Source organism: Mchenga conophoros, linkage group LG5 (assembly GCF_057382185.1).
Source record: "Mchenga conophoros isolate Kocher_MC1m ecotype Shallow Benthic linkage group LG5, M_conophoros_male_GT1.1, whole genome shotgun sequence".
NCBI lineage: Eukaryota > Metazoa > Chordata > Actinopteri > Cichliformes > Cichlidae > Mchenga > Mchenga conophoros.
This window is the reverse complement of record NC_140530.1, coordinates 18002909-18021022: the sequence shown is the minus strand read 5'-3', so window position 1 is coordinate 18021022 and position 18114 is coordinate 18002909. Positions and strand designations below refer to the sequence as shown.

The following is an 18114-nucleotide window of genomic DNA, read 5'->3' as shown; positions in this document are numbered from 1 at the left end:
GCGATAATTTGAAGTGATCATTTTCAGTCTCTCACATCATTGTGGAGACATTTTGGCCCAGAGTCTTTGCAGCATTGCTTCATTTCATTGAGGTTTTCTAAAATTTGTTTCTGCACAGCTCTCTTAAGGTACCACCACAGAATTCATCATCCTGATGTCTGGCAACGGTTTGTCTTTTCTTTTTCAGCCATTCTGTTGTAGATTTGCTGCTGTTCTTGGGATCATTTTCCTTTGTAATGGCTGCGTTCTGGCCAAGCTTCAGCTTTTTTTACAGATGACCTCACAGTTGACTCTGTAATACTTTGAGATACAGTTCATGGCGACTCAGTGACTGCAAGTTGCCTGTGTCTGCAGTAAAGGCTCAAATCATCAACCCCCCACCACCGTGCTTGACTGTTGCTATGAGGTGTTTGTGCTGATGTGCAGTGCATGATGTAATCCAATCACGGTGCTGTGCTATACAGCCAGCCATCTTCCCTTTGCTCTCATCTGTCCAGAAGACAATGTTCCACAAGTCTTGTGATTTCTTCAACTTAATAAGAGGCTCTCTCTTTGCATCCCTTTCAAACAACTTGTCCAGTCTTTTTCTAATTGTACTGTGATGAACTTTAACATTTGTGATGATAATTGAGGCCTGTAGAGTCTGAGATTTAGCTCTTGGGTTTGTTTTTGCAGTTTCTCTGAGCATTACAGGGTCTGACCTTGGGGTGAATTTGCCAGGACGTCCACTCTCGGTAAAACTGTGGCATTATGTTAACACGCAGCTGTTCCAGACCAACAAGCTGCCAAAATGTCAGCTTTCATAGAGGTGCCCATGCTTGCTGATGATGATCAGGTAATCAAGGCAATTTGATTAGCAGCATCTAGCTGCTACTTAACGTCTTAATTCCTATGGAAGCAGTAAATATGTGCTTATTATTTCACAGGACTGTGAAAAACCTTTCAAATGACATCAATGCCTCTATTTATGTAACAAAATCATCCTCCACCCGCCTCTCGGGCACAATACAGATAGAACAAATAAAGCCTAACAAACTAAAGGCAAAGTATATGCATCCAAATTTACACTGTGTCTCTTTCTTTCCCTTTGTAGATGAAGTGCAGTGAGTGGCAGTGACTTTCATGTTAAGGCCCAAAATGTCCTGCAGCAGTTTCCTTTTTGATGGCTATCACAGTGAAGAGAGCCATCAGTGATGGAGATTTGTTTCCCCTGCAGGGGATGAGAGGTGAGTTTAAAGGTACTCACTGTAAATTAAAGAGTTTCGAAATACTTTTTGTAACGTAAACAAAGCCATTCAGAAGAAAGTGAAGTAATAACTGCAGTATATAACAACTTTACCTTCAAACAACAGTGCTAACATTAACAGTGTGATGGATTGTAAATAAAATAATATTTTTTTTGTGATGTAATAAGTGGTTTTCTCAGGTTCAGACTTTACTAATCTGAAGTGTCAATATCAAATTGAGGACAGAAGAAGGGCAGAGTTTGAAGGCAGTGCAGTTCATGTAGCCGACGTGCACAGCAGAAGAAGAAGTGTCTGGCAGTTTAAATCAGCCAATAAAAAACAGTTACGTAAACTCGTTTTGTATATCAGGTTGTGCTGTGCAGTGAAGTGGTTTAATTTAAACTGAAATATATTTAGCTACAACTGGTGGAAAATTTGAGAGGAATTTCGGGAACAGCTAATAAAAGAGAGTAAACATGCCGATAAAGAGCAGCGGTACACTGGAAGAATGATCGTTAGCTTCATTTGGGCCCATATAGGTCCTTAGGACACTCTAAGCAGCATCCAGGGTAACTAATAAACAGTACCTGGAAAACAAAGTTTAATATTATGACAGCAGTAACAGTCTATGTGTGATACTTGCCCCTGTTTACCCTCCAGAGGGGATACATTTTGTGACAGGCAGACAGGCACGGCAGTAGGCAGCCAAGATCTGCGGAGATCTGTTGACAAGCGGCTTCTTGTGAAGAGGTGCCAAATTATCCTGAGGGGGACATCCAATGCCACTGTATCCAAGCAGTTTAATGCATTTACCTTTGTTTCAGTACACAGCGAAGAAAGTTGATTGCTGCTGCTGCTGCTGCTGATAAGGCCAAAAAAAAAGACCAAAAAAGAAACTAAAGGAATCTTCTGAACTCATTTAACCTTTAGGGTAATATTGGTTAATTACTTTGCAGACTAGTGGAGCATTTACTTATACTTTTATCACAAACTCTATGAAAAAAATGTGAGCATGAGACCCGCGGCTGTAGATTTTTACAGCATCCAGTTTCCAGTGAATGGAAATCCTACGTTGCTGTGTCAGATCCATATATCCATATATGTTTACAACAGTCAGCCACTGATCATTGCATGCTCCAGTATAATTTAGACAGCGACAAGGTGTAAATGGTAAGCAGGCAGTGTTATCACAGAAGGTCTGAGGAATATTTAACAGAAGAATATGTACCTTTCAACCCTGGTACTGGAGCTCCCATTTGTTCATCATGTGTTGAAGTGAACTGTCACAGGCTGTGCAAGAAACTTGCAGTCATGTGAAAAAGAAAGTTTTTCACATGACTCTGTGTAGTCCTGTGAAAAACTGAGTACACCCCATGATTCAGTAGCTCGTAGAACCACAGTCAGCAGCAATAACTTGAAGTAATCGTTATCTGTACGGCTTAATCAGGAGACCCTCTCCTCTTCACAGCGTTGCCTGGGTTCATTTGTTTATGCACAGCTCTCCTAAGCTCCCGACACAGTATTTCAGTCAGGTTGAGGTCTGGACTTTGACTGAGCCATTGCAACACCTTGATTCTGTTTTTCAACCATTGTGTTGTAAGTTTGATGCTGCTCAAAAAGTGGTGCGTACAAACGTTTCACACACCAATCAGTTGTTTGTCAATATTTTCATACCTGAATTTGTTTACCTGAAATATTGAAGGCCTGGCTGGCTGCTACTGCTACCACTACTACTACTACTACTGATAATAATAATAATAATAAAAACAAGTATTATTATTATTATTGTTGTTGTTATTATTGCCCTTTTATCATTAGTTATAGTTTTCCAGAATGCAATGAGCCACAAAATGATCAGAATTACAATTATATGAAAAAATAAATAAATAAATTGCATGCAAAGCAAACTAACTACTAAATAGTTGAATTTCAGTATTCTTTATCTACCTTATTTCAAAATATGTTATATTTCATTACAAATGACTTTTATCATTGGTGGATGTCATCACATACCGGCCTAATTTCTTAGTCCTAACCTCATGGATGCTGAAGAATCCGGATGTTTGGGGGGTGGTCCGTGTACATTTTGTGTTATTTGTTTTCTCATCTGACAGATCACATGATCCTTGCCCTCCACTTGTTTCTTACATTCTCTTGTAGTCGTTTTTCATATAATCTTTGATATTCAAACTTTTTTTATTTATTTATGGGGGTTTTACCTGAGCCACAGCGAGTATCTCAGGGGAAATCAATATTCCGAAACTTCATTATTCCAGCTGGAGTCTCGCTTGTTGTTTTTTGGGGGTTATTGTTTACTTGTTTGTTTACTAAACTTTCTTCACTCCGGTGGAAACATTTAAGGAAGCCGTGTGTATGTTTTGGGTTCCTCTTTGGACAGAATCGTTTAGGTTTCTTCAGTTGGACTTTCTCTTGTCTCTTATAAGATAGGCATGTTTACTTATATAAAGAAATAGGGGTGTAGCAGATTGCATACAGACCGCACAAGCCTCTAGGTTCAGAATGACTGTGGTTCACTAACATATGCTGGGTGGTTAGAACAAAATAGGCCGGAGCGCATGTTTCGTAATCTGATGGTGATTTTTGTGTGCAAACTGATATGATTTTGTGCAGGGTAAAAAGATTTCCTCACATATATGAGTAGACGAGGACCGTTCTTTTAGAAGTTGTCGTTTGTTTAGATGCAGACGTCCTGGTCCTCGGTAGTTCTTCTAAACACACCATAGATGTGGCTCCTTGGAATTCTGATGATTCTCTGTGCAATCAGAGCTTGGGGTAAATTTGCTGGGACGTCTGTTCCTAGGAAGATTGTGGCATTGTGTTAACAAAGACCTGATTTACAGATTTTTTTATAGATATATTTTGGTCAAACCTCCTATGGATCTGGATCAATTAATCAATCAAGCCATCTGATTATCAGCACTTAGTTGCTATTTACCTTTGTCATCCATATGGAAGTAGTAAGGGTGTACGTAATTTTTTGACAGAAGCACAGAGTCCTGTGAACACTTTCTTTTTCACATGATGTATCGTTGAACTTGTCGCAATTTAATTTTAATTTAATTTGTCTTTGTGGTAAAAAATCTTAGCAAAACACTTGAAACCAGGGGAAAACATAATCCAGTTACCTCCGGTATAATGTCTTGCTGTAGCTAAGCAATCCATAAAGCCTTTTCCACCTGAAACAAATTGTCTTGCATTGTGCATTAGTCAGCCACATTAAAACCATGTTTTATATTGTGTAGGTCCTCCTAGTGTCTTCAAAATACTTACTCTTTAGGGCACAAGGACCTCTGGGGGTCTCCTGTGGTGTCTCAGATATTGGCAGAGTCCTCTGCTGTCCTGCGTGGAGCCTCCATGGATTTGGCTGGTTTCAGTCCCACAGACGTTGGTTGAATTGGGACCTGTGGAGTATGGAGGCTGGGTTAGCACCACGGCCTCTGTCATGTACCTCAAGCCATCCCAGAGCTCTGTAGCGGGGGGGTGTGTACCTGTTGTGGTAGGCTCCTGTGATCTGAGAACATACTTCCATGGTCTATACTGACTGTGATTAAAATGGGGTTACATGTCCCACCTACATAAATACCATAACCAAAGATTTCCCAGCAGAATGTTACATTGTAACCAAGTGATTAGTGTTATTTACATCACCTGCCTGTCAGTGGTTTTAATGTTATGCCTGATGGTGTGCATAGGTGTATGTTCAGTTTCTGTGTACTGTCTCATTTTAGTACCATCTACAGGCTGAAGCTTTTTGCCTTCAGCACTCCTCAGGGAGCTGCTATGTTGACACCACCTGAACTGGAAGAAAAAAATTTGATTTCTATTCAGACTCGGACAGAGAATATTGCAGGAGCCACCCTAGCACTTCTCCCAGTGTGGTTCTCCTCCTCTTGCCCCCTCCTCCACCAATTATCCATCTTAATTTCTTCCTCGTCCAATCATCTCATTTTCACGGTGCTGCACCCTCCAATCAGCATTTGTCCTGCAGGCAGTAACACTTATACATATCTGCTGTAATTAGACAATCACTTCCACATGTGGCTCAAACTTCTTCAAACCACTCAATCCCTACCTCACCCTCCCATCCGCCCACTGTCTCCTTTTTCCTCCCTCTGTTTTTCTTATTTCCCTGTCTCACACTCCACTACCCTCTGTGTGCCCCTGTTCACTTTTTCTCTCTCCCTCCTTCTCCTTTCTTTCTGATTGAATTACCATAAGTGCAGGTCTTGGCCAAAATATGCCAGCTTGTTCTGATTAAAACTGTCCTTGTTATACCAGAGACTCTCCAAATGTCTGTGAGCAGTATCTGTGTGTGTTGGTGTATTTGGGGGTTGGGTTCAGAGAGGGAGTAAAAGTGGATTGGGGGGGGGAGGGGGGTTGGGTGTAGCAGCATATGCAGCATGAGTAGAAAAGAAAAAATGCAGCCAGACAACACTGCATGGTGAAAGATAAAGAAGTCCAAGAACAAGATGGGGACAGAGTGGAAGGAGATGGAGAGGCCGTGCTGGAAAGTGGGAACGGAGAGGGAATGAGACGGTAATGGTAGTTGACAGAGTTGGGTTCACAACAGGTTCATGATGACATCATGGTTGAATTTTCGGGGAACATTTATATAGGAAAAACTATTGGATGCACATGTACACCCCGCTTTTTTCCCCCTCGTCTTCTTTTCTCTCTTAGCTTATCCGCTAACACAAATTGTTGCAAACAAGATCAAAAATGCACGTTTGCTCGTTCAAAATGAAATTTTGACCATATTATTTGAATATTTCTGTCTCGACTCCGTTCGAACGAGAGAGAGCGCCTTCGTTTCTCGCGTTGTTGTTGAACTTCGTGTCCGCCGAATTGACAGCTGCTACCCAGAATGTCACTCCTTTCACCTTTTCTCCCCCAGCAGCCCTTGCTTTCTCTCCTCCTATGCTCCCTCTTTTTTTTTCCTTTCCTTTTTTTCCTTTTTTTTCTTTTTTGCCTGCTAGTCTAGCCAACCCTCACCGCTGGTACAGTATGTTCTTTGTGTGTAGGCATGTTTAGCAGTTTGAGAGACAGAAAAGACATAAAGGAGCCTTGGGATCCGAAATGTGTTTATAGTGTATGTGTGGGTGTGATTATATTTGTGTCAGCTCTTTTACTCGCTTGAAGAAAATTAACAGCAGGCTGTTGTGGCGTATTAAAGGTTCTTTGTGTGTTGTGCGTGCATATTTTCTGCGTGAGCCGTTGCGCCCTTGTTTATTAGTTTGTGGGCACTTGCCAGCGCTGGTGCGAGCGTTGCGCCGTCTTCTGACATTCTCCATACGTGCGTGTGTGTTTGTGTGCCCGGGGAAAGCGAGTGAGCTTGTCATGCGTGCCTGTCATCCTCTGCATGCTTCGCCCTGCGCCACAGTGCTTCACATGACATCAATCTGAGCACAGTGGGATAGTGATCTCATTACCAACAGCCTGTTGCTGATTAAAACCTGTCGTCTGCAACCCCCCCTCCCCTTTCCCTCCTTATCCCTTTCTTTTCTTCTTTTCCCCTCCTTCACCGCTCTCCTCTGCTTCCTTGTCCTTTGCCTCCCCCCCTCCTGCTTCTTCCACCCCTCAACTCCAGAGTCGCACCATTCTGTGGTTTCTCCACTGCCTGCTGCCAAAAAGGGCCCCATTTCCAGCTCTGCAAAAAGTTATAAGCTCCCCTCATTTTTCCTTTTCAGTTTTGGCCATTTCTTTGTTCTCTCTTCTCTGCTTTACATCTTTAGGCCTTCTTTATCACAGGCTGAACTTCCCCAAAACTTTTACCTGCAGGCCTCAGAGGAAACCCTTCTCACATTTCTAATCCCCTTACTCAGTCAGTCTGCTTTAACAGTGCCACTCGCACTGGAACAAAAGTGAAAATGAAAATGTGTCTTTAACCGTCTCCACTGGTGTGAGTACGCATCAGCACGTGGATACATGTGCAAGAAAGGATGCTCTGTGCAAGTGCTTGAAATTCATAAATACACAAATGTGCCTTCCACACTCAGATGTTGTACACTCACCTCGTCTTTGTGCATTTCACTGACACAGAAACACAAACAGCACTAACCTTTCACCTCTTCTCACTGACACCGTTGCTGGGAAGCGTTTCGGGAAACTTGATAGTTAAAGGAGTGAACCTGGAGTTTGGATTTTAACCGTTCCAGGTTGTTTCTTTCTCAAGTAATTTTTTTTAAAAAAAGGCACAAAGTATAATAGTTAATACAGTAAATGACTATTTTTAAACGTGTAGATTGTTACCTTTTGGCGTTATAGTCACAAATTCAATAAATACGGTGCTGCAGCTCACTTAGTGGAGAAGGCAGCCTGTATGCATTGATTCCACCCTGGACCGTTTCCCTTGCTGCCTCTCCACTTTCCTGTCTCCTCTTGTTCAATGAATGCCCAAAAAACAAAATAATAATAGTTCCATAAAAATCTGTGTGACACTCTTCTATTGTTTTTTACATTAAGTTCAAAATAAAAGTGTTGGTGTGACCGAGTGGCCAGCAACATGCGAAAAAAACGTCCTCTATTTGTTCATTAAATCCCAGAAAATCCATTCCAGGTATTTCATTCATTCTACTGTTTAAACACACAAAACATATCTTTACAGATCTCTTTACATATTCCGTTGTTCATTTTTCACCGTGGCTTAGGTCTGTTGTTTTCATATCATGTATGAAAAGAGCTCGTGATGTACTGACTAATCCAAAACATGTTTCTTTAGCCGTCCCCGGTTAGGTGGGGAGTCACCGACACACGCACTGTTCATAAAGTTCTGCATGGCGATAGAAGCACTTCATTCTGAACTGAAATATAACTTGTTTAGCATCAAAGTCTTTTCCAGACTTCCAAACGCTTCCAGGAGGAAACGCAGATGAAAGATTAAACACACAAATCAAAACCGACACCCTTGATCTCCATCTAACCACACCTATTTAATGGCAACCGATCAGTGCAGACACACACACAGGTATCAGGTAATTGACCAAACTGAACCTGCTCTGTACTCAAACAAAAAGTCAACTTTTTTCCTCTCACGTTTTACATTAATGTTAATATTTCATAAACCAAAAGTGAGAGTCTGACTACAAATAAATTTAGGTTATTAACTAAATTAAAGTAACATGGACTGCGATTAGATTTCTTTTCATTGTACTGTTCTTTACTGTTTGTCATTCTCATGTTGGCCTTTATACTGGAAAATATAATCGCCTACAGAGACAGAGTGTGGAGGAACTATTTAATTTTATAGTTATTTATTTTTTATGAAAAAAAGAGTTATGTTAGTCTGATATTATAGATAATAAGTGTAAAAACTTAGGTACACTTATTCAGAGATATTTAGCATGGCACTGAATTACTCGTGTTTAATCAATTTTCTTAAATACTTGGCTGATTAAAATTGGTCAGTCAACCTGAGGGTAAAGCTCCTGTGCTGGAAGTCGACCTGCGCCGCGCTGCTCGCTGTTGCTGTTGTGGACGGGCTTGTAATGAGCCAGCTCACCGCTGAGGCCAGTCAGGCAGACGGTAGCAGACAGTTTTATCTCTGACATGGAGAGGCAGTTAGCTCTGTCCCTCAAGGCCCGTCTGGCCAGGTTTGATCTCATCATGGATCAAATGTATCTCTGTTAAACGTTTCCTTACCCGAAAACGACAGGGCTTATTTGCTTAGGAAAATCCTGTAGGAGGAAAAGACTCCACTTCAACTGAGTTAAAGGTGTGGTAACTGCTAAGAGAATGGCCCTTTGTATTTCTCAAGCTAGGCAAGATGGAAAACAGCTCACAGCATTTGCATTTTTGAGATTTAATGAAAACTGATGTGTATGCCAGGGTTCCCGTGACACTTGGTAAATTTTGCAAATTTTGCACATTTGCACCACTTTAAATGCACAATTGCAATTTTCATTAGTGCGTTGAGGTTTGATTTCCATACTTGTACACAGTTTATCTGTATTATTACTCAATTGCAATCAGTTACATTCTTTTTACTTTAAATGGACATGTTGAATGGAAATCTGAGAATTGGCACTACTAGTATCGCATTTGACGGTTTTAAACTATTGTTCCCATCACCCTGAGTCACAGGGATGCTAGGGTTTATTTCTATCCCATCAGGAACATTTAGTCACAATAACCCACTGAGTAGCCCTCGATTGGCTCGAGGCCCCCGGACTCCCACATTGGCCGGCCGGAGTCCCAAAGTCAAGGCATTGTAAACATGGAGCAAATGCCAAAAACTGACACCGATATCCCCAAAGGTGTGCAGCCCTCTGCGGCGTGTGTGTGTTTGTGTATGTCTGTGAGTTAGTCACTGTTTCACAAGGGCGGCTGTACGTACACATACACGCCGCTCTCTCGCACGTACGTGTGTTGGTTTAGGTCTATCTTTGGATGGCGAGGAAAGGATGAACAAATTTAGAAATTCAAAACAAACGGCCACACAGTTGAAGTCTAACAAAAAGAGTGTTGACTGACAGTATGCAGTAGATGGAGTGAAGGTAAAGAGAGAGACACAGACTTTGAGACAAAGAAAGAGAGGGGTGGGGGTAAGAGGTGGCGGTGGTGTTGGTGGGGGTGGTGGGGGTTCAGCAAGTTGAAACCTAAGATTTTTAGACCCTGTTTTCCCTGCCTTCGGGCATTCTGTGGCTGGTAAAAAATGTGCTGTATATTTGAAGTGTTGGATCACGTGACAGAGGCAGGGTTTGTGAATCAAAGTACACAATGATTTCAGGAGGAGAGAGAGCGAGAGAGAGGGTGTATGTTGGTGAAAGAGAAAGAGCGAGAGAGACGGGAAAAGGAGAGGTAGGAGGAATGCAACAGGCTGAGCTCAAACGTTGCTGCGAGAGCGACTTCTGACAAACTCAACAACTACACCTCGGCTCATTTCTCCACTGACTTACAAACCACTCTTCTGTGTGGTGTTTCCTTCTCTGACCCCCCTCTCCCCGGTCTGGTAAGTTTGCTTTTCAGTCTTACTTTCCTTATAAGTTAATTCAAGTTGGCGGTTTGCAAGAGAAAGAAGACAGACAGAGGACATGTCAGAGCATGAGTGAGATGTGTTCGTGTTTCTCTTGTCTCTCTCCCTCTTTTTCTCAGTGTGTGTGTGTTTCTGGGGCAGCATGAGTGGGGAGATTGAGTTTCCCGAGGACAGCTTTAATTGAGAACAGAGCTTTTGAGAGAAGGAGAAAGAACAACAGAAACAGCTCGGGAAGCGAATGAAAGCTGATCGGCACTTGCGCGTGCTCTCCGTTTCAGATGATGAATACTTCTGTAAATCTTTGTGTCCGTGTGCGTCCGTCCTCATTTCTTTTGCTCTCGGATGAGTGTACAGCTCTGCGGTTAATTCCTGACTTCCCAAACTCTGATTCACGGTTGTTGAAATCACGATCTTGGAAAGGAAATCAGCTGAAATGGATGTTGAAATTCCCCCAGAATTTTCAAGGATGGCACAGTTCCCATACAGCGCATTACGTGCTGCATACATCAGATATGGGGGTATTACACAAGCTTCCTAACTATCAGACGCACTTCCAGCAACAGAAGAAGTGGCTTCTACACCCTGCAGGCCCCTACAGCCGACAGCCTGACTGTCAGAGTTGACGGATCATTCCATCAACATCACAAATGGCCGAGGAGGTCTAGACTACCTGAGTGTGTACACACACACAGCCACTCATCCCCTGCTGAAGGTTATATAAACAGGTTCCCATCCCCACAATTATATTAGTTGGATGGAAACACTGAAATCAGTTACTCCGGATATCACAAGACAGTCTGGTGTGCGTCTGATCACCACTCCTGCTTTGCATTATCTGTGTGTGTGAGAGAGAGAAAGTGTGCATGTATGTGTGAATAAGCTTAGTGATGGCCACATATTGAAACACAAGCTCTTTTTGTGCACTCTGAATCATTCCAAATAGCATCCTTTGTGCGACATGTGCTATATAAATACAGATGCATTGCTTGATTGATGATCGTGATTAAGATGTTATTTGCATGCTGAGTGCCTCTTCCCAGCTGAGCTGAGCTTTCCTGCATCTGTCTCCTAACACTACACTGAGGGGAGTGCTCGCACCGTGCAATGCGAGGCCTCACCATGAGCTCCTCTAGCAAACTCTCGACAAATCTATTCCAGATTCATTTTCCTTAATGTCGGGAGGAATGTTCATCAGCATGTCCGGAGGAAAAGTGCAGGAGTCTACAAATAGGACATAAACAACTGGGTGTAAAATGATGCATATTATATTAGAGCGATCACAAGGTGGAGAACGGTTGAGAGACTCACTGAATATGGCTTCTCTTCTCTTCACCTTTCTTTTCATCAGTTGTTCATTTTCTCTCTTGGCAGATCTCTGTAGAGTGCCGGCTATTGAGCGCCGCTAACTCCAGGTTGGCTCTCTTCAGCATTTGAGGTTTAATATTTATGATCCATCTGCAGTTGGTTAGGCCTTGTTTGTTTAATTGTTTTAAAAGCTGCTAGAGACGATATTTGTTTGCTTGCCTGTGCATGTGTTTGGGTGTGTTAGATAAAACGCGTTTAACTGCATTGCAATCTCATCATTGTTCTGTACAAGACTGACAGCCCCTCAGGCTGAGAAGGATGTCTGGCTCCTCTCTCTTTCTCTCCTTTATTCCCTCTGTCTCACTGACTTCTTTCTCCTTTATTTCGTCTCCCTTACACAGCTTCCATCTTTTTTTTTTCTTATCCATGTCAGCTGAGTTTCATTTTATATGGGTTGCTCTCTTGGTTACTACATATAAATGGAAACTTGGAACTTCCAGAACAAAGAAGCGAGAGCTTGCTACTTGCTTTTGAGAGTGGAGGACACAAATGTTTTCTTGTTCCTCAGAATTACATATTGTCCACAGAGTTATTTAGAGAGATTTTAGTGAGAGTGCACTGGCTGTGGTTCGCTCTAACGTTCCCAATTGGCTTCAGAGATTTGGACGTAACTTGTAACATTCATTGTTGCTTTCGCTGCACTTTCCCCCCCAAACAAGGCTCAATGTGTCTCACTGTGCCTAAAGAGCATCTCAGTGTTTTTAATCATGGCCCAGGGCTGCTCTTCAGCACAGGCTATGGCTTTAAACGCTCTTCTAATCCTCTCTGTGGTGGAACAGCGAGAAACAGACTGAGGATGTGTATGTGTGTGTTTGTGTGTTTCACATTTGACTTTAATACTAAGTGAAAAGCTGCCTACTGAACGCCTCAGTAAGGTCTGACCCACGACTGAGCTGATGAGCCTCAAGCAACAGGAGCTGACCCCAGCGCCAACATGGAGAGCCTCAGTAGCCCACAGGGTACCTTCACATAATGACAACATTGTGCCATTTACGAAACATTACTATCACTAGCATCATCCCAATTAGCGCCGCTAACACAGAATTGCCTCCTTGTTATTCCAAGTCATGCCACGTCTTGTCTTTTAAATGTGTTCACCAAAGTGAAGCTAAGAATTACAGTCAATTCACATTTTTTGGCAAGTTCGCATAGTAGCATCACAGGATCAGTGTTTTGTCTGCTGAGATTTATTTTGATTCAATTCGATTCACATGGGCCTAGAGATCAGTTGGCAACCACCTTGCAACCACTGGTGGGCAGGGAAAAACAACCTGCAACTCATTGGTGAAATTAGTTGCCGAGGCATAAGTTGTTGCACTTAAAACCACCTTGCTATTCCTCCTCTTTGTTTTGTTTGCTAACAGTTTGCCATAGTCATCACCATGAACCTGTAAAGAGTGTGATGGAAATGAGAAACCGTGACCGTTTGACCTGTTGCATATGTATTTCTGGGAGTTCCTTTCTCAAGGCATAAATATAGGGAGGTGAATGATTAAATCTAGATTGCAATCAGATTTAGTAACATTTGCAACCTGCAATTTGTTGCTAATTGCACCTGTGTTTAGAAAACAGTGCAACTTTTGTAAATCACCCATAAAACTAGCCGCACCTATGAGCGCTATCTGAGGATTGCAATCGCACACTATGTTTCCCCATTTAGAAAATCTTGCACTCCAGAACTTGTTGATTTCAGCAGTAAAGCACAACTTTTACTTTGAAGCCAAACGTCTTTTCTAAATTTCACCACAACTTGGTTGTTAATCCTATGCAATGCGAGTGTGCAGCCAACCGGATTTGAGTCTTTGGCGAGCAGATTCTGGCCCTTGGGCCTTATGTTTGACACCCCTGCTGTAATAAGATGGATGTGTTGCAAAGATTCGGAAGGATATTTATCAGTAACAATACTTGAAAAATAGCTATGAAATAGTATCTTGATACCTAATATTTACATTCGAGTGTACAGTGTCGACGAAGCGAACGACATAATTGCGTGCATAAATTGAAAATATGTGTTCCCCACAGCCAGATTATAAGATGGCTGTCAGACACTGATGGTTTATGGCAAAGCAGTATTTGTACTCCTCAAAAGACATTTTTATATGTCAGTTTGACATAAAATATAGTACGGTCATTTGTTGGAAAATCTAATTACGCTGTTTATGGGTGATGGTGCCTGTTTTTTCTCCTCTGTAATGGTGTTTGTGTGTCAGTGTATGCATTTTCTACTCGCCCCGTCCAGCATAGCTCATGTCTGACTGACTGCACTCACTAAGCCAGATTAGTTTGTGGTTTATGGTTTACAGCTAATTGTCCCCGCTGAAGTCATGTTTTTCCTTGCATTTGGCTGTTTTTCGGGGGACTTTTCAACCTTTGTGTCCGCTCACACTCAGCAGAGTTTGGGCTCTTTATTTCCTTACCGTCTCCATAGATACATCTGTATCTATGGTTCACTTTCAACAAAACCTTTCTCTGCATTTGTTTCCATTAGAAATTCCTCTCTAGCCTGTAAGCACATTTTTAGTCTGCACGCCAAAAGAAGCTGAATACATAGAATACTGTTTGCTTGATCTTACAGTGACAATGGCGAGTAGATTACAGAAAGAGAGAGGGGGACAGATGCAGATAAGCAAAGCTCAGATCCACAAAAGAACTACACAAGAATAAGCCTGTAGCACTTTACCATTGAATACCTGCCTATTTTCCAGCTGACGCACATCGCCCTGGATTGAACTACACTTGATGCTTTGAAAAAAAGAATGACTAAATGGTTGGGTAGAGTGAGACCATCTTTTGAACTTAATGAAACCAAAACAAAAAAAAATTGAAGTGAAGAAACGGCCGTTTTAAGTTTGAGTGACCTTTTTCTCAGCCCGACAGACCAGAGCATTTCGTTGGCCTCGATGTCGGAGCGGAGCGCGTTCCAGTAGTCGTAAAAGCGAGGAAAACAGGATTTGCTTTGCTGCTAAGCAAAGTATAGCCATCCATGCATCACTAGAAATGCACCGCGATGCTGTTCACATGTGCTGCCACCATCTTGGATTGTTTAGCCGAGGTCGACGGGGCCGCTTCGACTTTTTGCGTTGGATTTCTGACTTGAAGGGGCGTTTCAGTTAAAAATTCCAGCCAAGGACTCAGAAATTCCAACTTCCAACGTTTATGTGTTTAATATCAGATAAACTATGTTTTGTAAACGCTTGAAACATTGTCACACTTTGCATAATCAATAAACAGAAAACGCTGTTGTGTAATACATCAAATGTGCCAACACTGAGCGCTTATTCACCACTTGATCAAATACAATAGGGGCCAGTGTTGCCAACTTAGCGACTTTGTCGTTATATTTAGCGAGTTTTCAGACCCCTTAGCGACTTTTTTCCTAAAAAAAAGTCGCTAAAAAAAGACGTGAAAGCGCGTATCGCTTTTACTCTCAACAAGCAGCGGGTGCTGTAACGCAGTCAGTTCTTCTTTTACTCTTTTTACTCTTATGCTGTTTTGTGGATCACAAGGTTTAAAACTACTTATAAACACACACACAATGTAACTCCACCAGAGTGCCTATTTCGGGTCACTTTTGCCGGTCCAAGCCCAGGTAAAGGAGCAGGGTTGGAATTGTGACATTAAAAAAAACAATAATTGCTAAAAGAAATTTAATTTGTAGTTCTAAATAAACTCTAAATGCATTTAGGACGTTTTTTACTCACTTTGTCTCTTCCACGATGTTATTTCTCTCTCCAACAACATAGGTTACAGGTACATTAGCATGACCAATTATGCAAATGAGGCGATGACGTCATTTAGCGACTTCTAGCGACTTTTAGGACAACCGATAGCGATTTTCCTTACTGAGGAGTTGGCAACACTGATAGGGGCATCGGTGATGTGGAGCAGAGCATTCATTGTGTGCGGCTCCAGTTTGTAGTAGCTGGATCTCCTCCAAGCATGAGCTCTGTGTCACCTCTGTGCTCCACCCAGACAGCAACACGCGTTTACATGACCAAGCCTGTTAGTACAAAATCTTAAGATTTACCTTGTAAAACTGGTCATATATTCCTTAATTCAGTAAACTTCCATGTATGCAAAGTTCCCTGAATTTTTCAAACCTCAGACAATATCAAATTCCCCCCCCCCCCCCCCCCCCCCCCCCGGCACAAGAGCTCTGTGATGGTTTTGCCACAGATACAAATGCAGTGTTTACCTCATGTAGTTAAAAGCATGAAGAGCAACGTTCAACAAAACAGTACACAGAGACTGGAAACAACCTCTCTGTGGTCAATCTTTCCACACTGCATCACTGGCACACAAAAAACTGCCTAACCGTATTCCAGATCATCCTTACAAGGAGAAACCCAGCTCACCCTAAATGCGGTGATATTCTAAGAGCAGTAAGGCTTTGATATTTAAGAATCAAAGGATCAAACTCTAAGCTGTGCTTGGATTCAGAGTGGCTGATGATCCGACCTTAGCTCTTTAACGCCTGATCTATCATATTGATATATGAGGTTTTTGGGAATTCCATTTTTTAATTCATCATAGAGATACGACATCATTCATCATCAGAGAGAATAAAAATCATCATCTCAGTATAAAAAATAATAATCACAGTCTAAATATAAGGGCTCACAAATGTCAGCAGATTCCTGGAGGGAGATAGCTGAAACTACTGAAATGGATGTGAGGGAATGTACGAAGTGGAAAAACCTGAGGGACAATTACGCTCGCCACAAAAAAGAGCCGGGAACCTGGAGGGAAAAAAGTCCCGGCATTTTATTTTTTTCCGTCGCCACATATGAACAGGACCACAGGAACTAACGCACACACAAGCATAAATGTGGGCAACGATGTTTTTTCAGTTTCTTTTCTTTTATGTAATTGGCCTATTTAAAAATCATGTTATAAATGTTACACGTGTGCATGATACACCGAGCTTTCGCACATAGGTTTGTGTGGAGCTTATTTTTCTGGTGTGATGCTGATGTATTGTTTCACAATAGCACACAGCAGAAGTTTTGGATTCTGAGTGATGCTAGTTTTCTTTCTTAGTGTGAGTGCTTTTTCATTTCTGTGGCACTGTGGCTTTCTGCTGGGACCAGACCTCCAGTCCCTATTGTGGCCAGAGGAGAGGATGTAGTAAATGTTGAGCGAGGATTCAGAGAGGAGTTAGGCTAGAAACATTTTCTGCTACCACTCTTTTCTCAGACACTAAAGTCTTAATTTATCTGTCTGACTGAAAATGTTAAGGCACATTATCTCCGCGCCAACAGAGCTTTTATTGAAGTTGTGACCAAATTGTCAATACGCCAAAGACTGATGATCTGTCACCAGACCAAGGCTATTTCCTGAGGCTGCTACTGCAGTGTTAGCCCGACTCCACCCTGCATAATGTGTTTTTACAGTTTTACAAAACGCCTTGCCACAGAGAAAAAGAAATCATTTGGTAATTTGGCAAAGAAATCATTTTCTTTTAAAGCAATGGTGGAAGCCGAGCTTATTTCCATGCTAAGGTGGATAATTGTAAAAACATGCCCCTTTGTCAGCATGATTCTGTATATTGGCCATTTGTCACCTGTCAAAACAACTTATCTGCCTAAATGAACTCTTAAAATAATGACTCTTGGGTTTTTTTTTGTGGACAAATGGGACTGTTTAGTCAGTGTGTGGACAGCTTTCTGCTGTATCTCTGTGTTCTTATATAGCACCTTTCTGCTCACCTTGAGGACTCAAAGCACTTTATGCAACATGTATCATTGACCCATTCACACACACACATTCATACATGCTTTCTGTCTAACATGCACGAGTGTGAATGAGCAACTCGAGGTTCAGTATCTTGCTCAAGGATCCAGGACCTGAACCACCAATCTTCCAATTAGTGGATGACCTGCTCTACCTCCTGAGCCACAAAACTGCAGTTATTCAGTTTTTAGATTTGAATACAGCCAATCACTAGTGCTGCTATTAAGCTTTGTTTACTTTGATTTTGTTTCTTCTTTTTCTTCAGGAGACTTTAAAACAGAGGCTAGGCTGGTTAGAAGCGTAGGATAATAGAAAAAGTAGTTTAAAACACAGTGTGGGTGCAGTTTGAACCCGCTTGCCTTTTAATTAAATGGTGGCTGTTATATGGGGTTTTGTGGCTTCCAAACCAAAGAAAATATTGCACTTGCCCTTTTGTTCAGGCGTTTTTGCAGGAACACAGATCTCCATAAAACAACCTGGGGGTGGTTTGTAAACTCTTGTTTAATATAAAAAATTTCAAATGCTGCCAACTGAAAAGAGCACAAGTATTGACAGGGTCCCCTTTCACAGATGATTGGAAGTTTTGTTGGCAAAGTCCTCCAACCATTTGTAGTACCATGCCTACGCATGGCTTGCGTAAGTGTTGCATCTGGTTAGTTAATCCTGGGAAAGGGAGACATTAATAGCATGATGCTTACATGTTAGATTTGGTGAGGCCAACTCCTGAAATGCTAGTCTGTGTGTGTGTGCATGCGTTTGTGTGTGTGTGTGGTTTCATAACTATAACCTCAAGCCGAA

The 18114-nt window shown here is 41.9% G+C and overlaps 1 protein-coding gene across 2 annotated transcripts in view; it reads left to right on the top strand.

Moving 5' to 3' along the window:
- The first annotated feature begins 747 nt into the window (after positions 1-747).
- Positions 748-18114, top strand: part of rargb (retinoic acid receptor, gamma b) — a 47799-nt gene continuing 30432 nt past the window's right edge. The window contains exons 1-2 of one of the 2 annotated variants that reach the window (XM_085273813.1): positions 748-835; positions 1094-1226. The gene's annotated coding sequence lies outside the window, so the exon portion shown is untranslated. Of the gene's footprint in view, positions 836-1093; positions 1227-10014; positions 10195-18114 lie in introns of those variants that run through there. The other variant, XM_085273812.1, reaches the window with a different exon arrangement.